General features: G+C 43.5%; 1 long non-coding RNA gene across 1 annotated transcript; it reads right to left on the bottom strand.

Moving 5' to 3' along the window:
* Nucleotides 1-5,541: 5,541 nt before the first annotated feature.
* Nucleotides 5,542-6,311, bottom strand: LOC310753871. The gene is made up of 2 exons (XR_014543475.1): nt 6,166-6,311; nt 5,542-6,124 (listed from the first exon to the last, which is right to left on the bottom strand). It is a non-coding gene; the product is annotated as an uncharacterized lncRNA (long non-coding RNA).
* Nucleotides 6,312-6,689: the final 378 nt, after the last annotated feature.

The raw sequence follows: 6,689 nt of genomic DNA, 5'->3' as shown, positions 1-6,689 counted from the left end.
CATATTACACTCTGAGCTAATTCCGGTGCTTCGCACTGTGAATTGACTGTCCCTCTGTTTCCCACGGGCAGTCCCAACATTCCCATCATGTTTTGTTTTCAAGCTAGCACTTTGCAGCTGCATTGCTTCAATATCGTAACAAAAACATCCCCTACCACTCTCTGGAAGCCAATTGGATCCATTAAGTGGCGGGGGCAGACCATCCGAATTGGTCCCACCTCCCTGCAGAGGGGAAGGGTCGCGGAGAAGTCCAGTTACACCAGAAAGTGATCTGACCATGGCACTTCTTTTGTTTCGCTTTTAGTTTATGTCAGATCACCAACATCTGTAGAGGTAAACACCAAGTCTAAGGCATATCCGCGGCTATGAGTTGGGCCAAACGTATTCAGGGACAGCCCCATGGAGGCCATGCTTTCCATGAAGTCCCGAGCGGCCCCTTGTAAGCTCGTGTCGGCATGGATGTTAAAATCCCCTAGGACAACCAAGCTAGGTGTCTCCAGGAGCATATCCGCCACAACCTGAAGCAGCTCAGGCAGGGAATCCTTGGTGCAGCGGGGAGGTCGGTACACTAATAGGAATCTTGTACTGCCCCTATTGCCCAACTTCCAGAACATGCACTCAGAGAACTGGGTCTTCCCAATAGGACGCCTGGTGCAGACTAATGACTTCCTAAAAATCACTGCAACCCCCCCTCCCCGCCCACATGACCTGGGTTGCTGTGCGTAAGAGAAACCTGGTGGGCAAGCAGCGGCAAGGACAGGCCCATCTGCTTCATCCAACCAGGTCTCTGTCACACATGCCAGGTCAAATCCTCCATCCACAATCAGGTCGTGGATGGCAGTGGTTTTATTCATCATTGACCTGGCATTGCACAGCAACACTTTCAGGTCATGTGGGTTTCCCTTGCTGATTCCAGTATCCTTCCGGTCAGGACCAGACCTGGAGGCAGGGATAGTCCTCAAACAACGACTAAACCTGCCTCCTTGGTAATGACATGGTCTGGTCTTAGCGTAACTCCTCCTCCTGCCCGTGATCACTGAGATTGGGTGTCCCAATACACCCCCCCCCCTGTGGAACCTGCCCCATCCATTCTATTGGCTGAGGCCCACTCCCAGGGAGCCCTGACCCTTCCCCTTAAAAGGCAAAATACAAACTATATAATAACTTAACAGAATAATAAAAATAAAAGCACAGCAAGAAACAATAGTGCTAAAATTAAACTACTCCCCACCCTGACTAAATACTTAACCAACCGCAAGCAGAAATAAAATTATAAAATATTATAAAAAAAAACAACCACCATTTAAGGTGCAGCAAATTAAAAGCACTGAAAACATTTAAAACCATTTTGTCACTTGCTGCAGGTAGCTGCTCAGGCCTCTAAACTGTAGTGGTGAGTACAGGCCCCGCCCCCTAGGCCAGACAGAATTGGCAGGAGAGGGAGCGGTCCTCCCAACACTCACGCAGGCAGCAACAGCAGCAGTGTCCCGGAGGCCTTGATGGAGGCCCTCAAGCTGTGGTGATGAGTGCAGGCTCCGCCCCCTAGGCCAGATGGAGTTACCAGGAAAGGGAGTGGTCCACCCAGCACTCACCAGAGCAGCAGCAGCAGCAGTGTCCCGGAGGCCTCTCTCAGGCCCTCAAGCTGCGGCGGTGAGTGCAGGCTCTGCCCCCTAGGCCAGATGGAGTTTTTTTTAAAAAAATAATTTTTATTCATTTTCCAAACAATTTTATACAGTCAACAAATTATTTTGCACTCATTCTTCAATTTTTTTGACTTCCCTCAGTTTCTCTGTCAATCTTTCGTAAAATTTCTATTTGTTAACGCATTTCTAAACATAATATTGCCTTTCCCAACTCCTTTTCCTCTTACTCTCTTTTTTGCAGTATTTCTTACTATCTCACAGAGTCTCTTCAAAACCAACAAGCGTTGTCTGTACATCACACATATTTTTCAGATATTCTGTAAATTTCCCCCAGTCCTCGATAAACTTTTGGTCTTTCTGATATCGAATCTTCCCAGTCAATTTGTCCAATTCTGCATATTCAGTCAATTTCCTTCTCCATTCTTCCACTGTTGGAATTTCTTCCTGCTTCCATCTTTGGGCCAGAAGTATCCTTGCGGCAGTCACTGCATATTGAAACAGTTTACAGTCTCTCTTATTAATTTCGTTCCCTACCATTCCTAATAGAAAGGCCTCTGGTTTTTTAACAAACGTATATTTCAACATCTTTTTCCATTCATTGTATATCATTTCCCAGAAGTCTTTCACCCTTTTACACTCCCACCACATATGGTAGAAAGTACCTTCTTTTTCTTTACATTTCCAACATTTATTGCATGTTTTATACATTTTAGCCAGTTTAACTGGCGTTATATACCATCTGTAAACCATTTTCATTACATTTTCTTTCAACGCAGTACATGCCGTGAATTTTAACCTTTCATTCCATAATTTCATCCAATCATCATACTGTATATTATAACCAAAATCTCTTGCCCAATGTATCATTACTGCTTTTACCTCTTCGTCTTTTGTATGCCACTCCAGCAACATTTTATACATTTTAGACAGATTTTTATACTCATTATTCAATACCTCCACTTGGAATTTTGATTCTTTACCTTCATACCCACACATTTTACAATCTTTTTTAAACATTTCATTGATCTGATAGTAATGTAACCAGTCATAAACAGATTCTTTCACCTCTTCATCAGTTTTCATTTTCCATTTCCCCCCCTCTCTTATTACCAATTCTCCATATGTTGTCCACCTCCCCCTCATATTGATTTTTTTCACACTCATCACTTCTAATGGTGAAATCCAATGGGGGAGTCTAGGTTCCAACAAATTTTTATACCTCTCCCACACCTCTATCAGTGATCTTCGGAAGATGTGGTTTTCGAAACCTTTGTGAATTTTTTTCTTCTCATACCATAGATAAGCATGCCAACCAAATCTGTTATCAAATCCTTCTAAATCTAACAGCTCTCCATTCTCTAATTTTATCCATTCCTTTATCCAGCAGAGGCATGATGCTTCGTAGTATAATTTCAGATCTGGCAGGGCGAAGCCACCTCTTTCTTTCGCATCTGTTAATAACTTAAACTGAATCCTTGGCTTCTTACCCTGCCAGATATATCTTGAAATTATTTTTTGCCATTCTTTAAAAATTGATGCCCCCTTGATTATCGGCAGTGATTGGAAAAGGAGTAACATCTTTGGTAGCACACTCATTTTTATCGTAGATATTCTCCCCCAGAAGGACAGTTTCAATCTTCCCCACACCTCCAAATCCCTTTTTATTTGATTCCACATAGGTAAATAGTTGTTTTGAAACAAATCAATGTTCTTGGGGGTTAACCACATTCCTAAATACTTCACTTTGTTCACCACTTCTATCTCTGTCCTTTGTTGTATTTCCTCAATTAATTCTTGATTCATGTTTTTAGCAATAATTTTCGTCTTTTTTTTGTTGAGATAGAATCCTGCAACTCGACCAAATTGCTCTATTTCTTCTAAGATTCTTTTAATACTTTCCACTGGTTCTTCTACTGTCATTACCAAGTCATCCACGAATGCTTTAACTTTGTATTCATTTTTCCCTATAGACACCCCTTTTATATCTTCATTTTTTCTTAGTGATTTTAACAAAACTTCCAGCACCATAATGAATAATAGTGGCGACAGTGGGCATCCCTGCCTTGTACCCTTGGTTATTTTAATGTCTTCTGTAGTATAGTTGTTTACTATCAGCTTCGCTTTCTGTTCTGTATATATTGCCTTTATCCCATTATAGAATTCCTTACCCACGTCCATATACTCTAGATTTTTTAACATAAAGTTCCATAAAGTTCCATGATATATTATCAAAGGCCTTTTCAGCGTCCACAAAGATTAAAATAGCTTGTTTTTCATTCCTGGCATTCAGATATTCCAATATATTTATTATGTTTCTTATGTTATCTTTCATCTGTCTGCCAGGAAGAAAACCCGCTTGATCCTTATGTATAAATTCTTGCAATACTTTTTTCATTCTCTTTGCTAATATACTTGCAAAAATTTTATAGTCAGTATTCAACAGCGAAATAGGCCTATAATTTTTGACCTGCGTCAAATCCAAATCCAAGAGAGGCCAGATGGAGTTGGCAGGAAAGGGAGCGGCCCACCCAGCACTCACCCGAGCAGCAGCAGCAGTAGTGTCCCGGAGGCCTCTCTCAGGCTTCTTAAGCTGTGGCGATGAGTGCAGGCTCCGCCCCCTAGGCCAGATGGAGTTGGCAGGAAAGGGAGCGGCCCACCCAGCACTCACTAGAGCAGCAGCAGTGTCCCGGAGGCCTTGATGGAGGCCCTCAAGCTGTGCCGGTGAGTGCAGGCTCCGCCCCCTAGGCCAGATAGAGTTGGTAGGAAAGGGAGAGGCCCACCCAGCACTCACTAGAGCAGCAGCAGCAGGGATCCCACCTTCGTTGCCAGTGGAATATACTCTGAGTCGAGAGTGGATTTCATGCTCTTTATTCAGCTCATAGCGGTGAGGAGGAATGAATGTCCCCTCAAAGTATCTGCTTTATATACATTATTTACACAATGGGCTGCACGTGATTGGGTAATTCCGGAATTCTCCTGTAGGCCAATCAGGTTGTGGATTCACTTCCATCTGGAGCCAGATTGGGTGGCTCCTGCAGACCCAACTGCTGCATTGTTCTAGGACCAATCAGACTGCTGCATTTTGGATCCTATTGTTCTAGGACCAATCAGACTGCTGCATTTTGGATCCTATTCACTCAGTACATAACAGGGTGTAAAATAAAAAAGGCAGAAGAAGGTAAAAGATAATTTAAAAATCCAGAATGCAGAAGAAAGGAAAAATTATATCATTTCGGCTCCAAATTTATGTGCTTAAGAAGCTAAGATGTTCTTTAATTTGTACTTATCTGCTTGTAATTGTCGCAAACAGTATTGGCTTACAATGGTTCCAAAGTTTACATCTCCATATTATTTCCGGTTTGTAATTCCATGGCAAGTTATCTTATTATTTAATTCAGAAATGTGCTGGAGTTTCAATCAACAAGTCCTTCTTGGCAGGCTCTTTCAGTCACTTTGGGTGTTAGAATTAATTTGGAAGCTGTTCCAGGCTCTTTTCCACTTTTCTGGGGTTTCCCCAGATGTGCTAAGAGTTCCCTGCTGGCTTCTTTATTTCCTTTCTTTCCCCTTTTCCTTTTCAGCTCCGCCAATTTTAAAGGTCTGCTCCAATTCCTCCAGCTGTCAGTAGATTTTCTAGATCCTGACCCACTACCTTGCCAGTGATACGGAAAGGGGGGGCATGTCTTCTTCACCCCTTCCACCGGTCACCAGAGGGTCCGAGGTGATGACCTCAAGGGCACCCAGCCCCACATGGACCCCTCAGCCCCCACACCGTTGCACAAGCACCACACTTTACCCTGAGCCTCCATAAATAAAGTGCCTTCTCCCCTTTCCTACGATGATCCGCTATTACGGGCGAAATAAGCCCAAACATGTTATGCCTTCCCTCCCTCTCTATGTCTACTATGGGTAGACCGTATAAAGTTGTATTTCCTATCTGTTGAATGGGTGCGTTCTACCCAATCAGAACCATGCATTCGTCTTGCAGAGCTAGCTCAGCGAGCTCCTGCACGCCTCATTTAACCTCTTGACAAGCTGCTGACGGCTCCCCGCTGGGAGAACAATGGAATCGAAACTTGTGAACTCATATAAGTGTCAAATCTCGCTACAATGTATCCATTTTGTTTCCGATCTCAATTATCAATATAAAATGGACTAAAATCTTTAAAAATTCATATAAAATCAACCACGACACCGATTTTCTTGCTTTTGGTGCCAATCGGGTCAGTTTCTCTAGGACTCCATGACACCTCCCCTGTCCTCCATAATCCCTCAAGCGAGGTGTCACGTACTCTCAGGAAGACCCTAATCCTGTCAAATCACTCTGCCAAGCCTTTCCTCCGGGCAATGCCAGGTGGCAGACTATTCATACATGGACCATTGTCTTCTCATCACCGGTACTCAGGATGTGCTTATCCACGCATATCTCCAGCTCTGCATATTCCCCCCTCCCTCCTCCATATGTTAATCCTGTGTAACCCAACCTCTTCTTAATGTATTCATGATGTCATCTGTGTAACCCAACCTCTTCTTAATGTATTCATGATGTAACTGTGATGTATTTTGCACTGTATTCTGGGACATGGAGGGAAGTTTTAAAAGTTCATGTCACCCCTTTCTCGCTGTTCAATCTCGCCTTGAACCTGTTGCGTAATAAACTTGGATCTTCTGCATCTTGCTCCTGTCTCTGGCTGAGCTCATTTTCCTCCGCAGGGACCTGCGGACTTAGTCCGACGAGCTGGGTGGCAGAGCAGCCTCGCACCCAGATTTTACTGTAACACCAGGCTGTTGATAAAACAATGGCAGTCTTCAGCATTGCCACTATCTCCATAGCTGTCAACTTTTCCCTTTTCTTGAGAGGAAATAATCCCCTATTCGGAATAAGGGGATTTCCCTTAAAAAAAGGGAATTGTTGACAGCTATGCACTATCTCCTTTCCTGCATGTGAGGATATGTGTGGAAGCTCACACACACAGCAGGAGTTAGTTGCCTTTATCATACTGGGAGTGGAAGGATTACAGGCACATTTTGGTCCAGTGGCTATCGGTG

The sequence above is a fragment of the Podarcis filfolensis genome, assembly GCF_964270895.1.
Source record: "Podarcis filfolensis genome assembly, chromosome: W".
Lineage (NCBI taxonomy): Eukaryota > Metazoa > Chordata > Lepidosauria > Squamata > Lacertidae > Podarcis > Podarcis filfolensis.
Note: the sequence above shows the minus strand (reverse complement) of the source record. Positions and strands in the feature narration are given on the sequence as shown.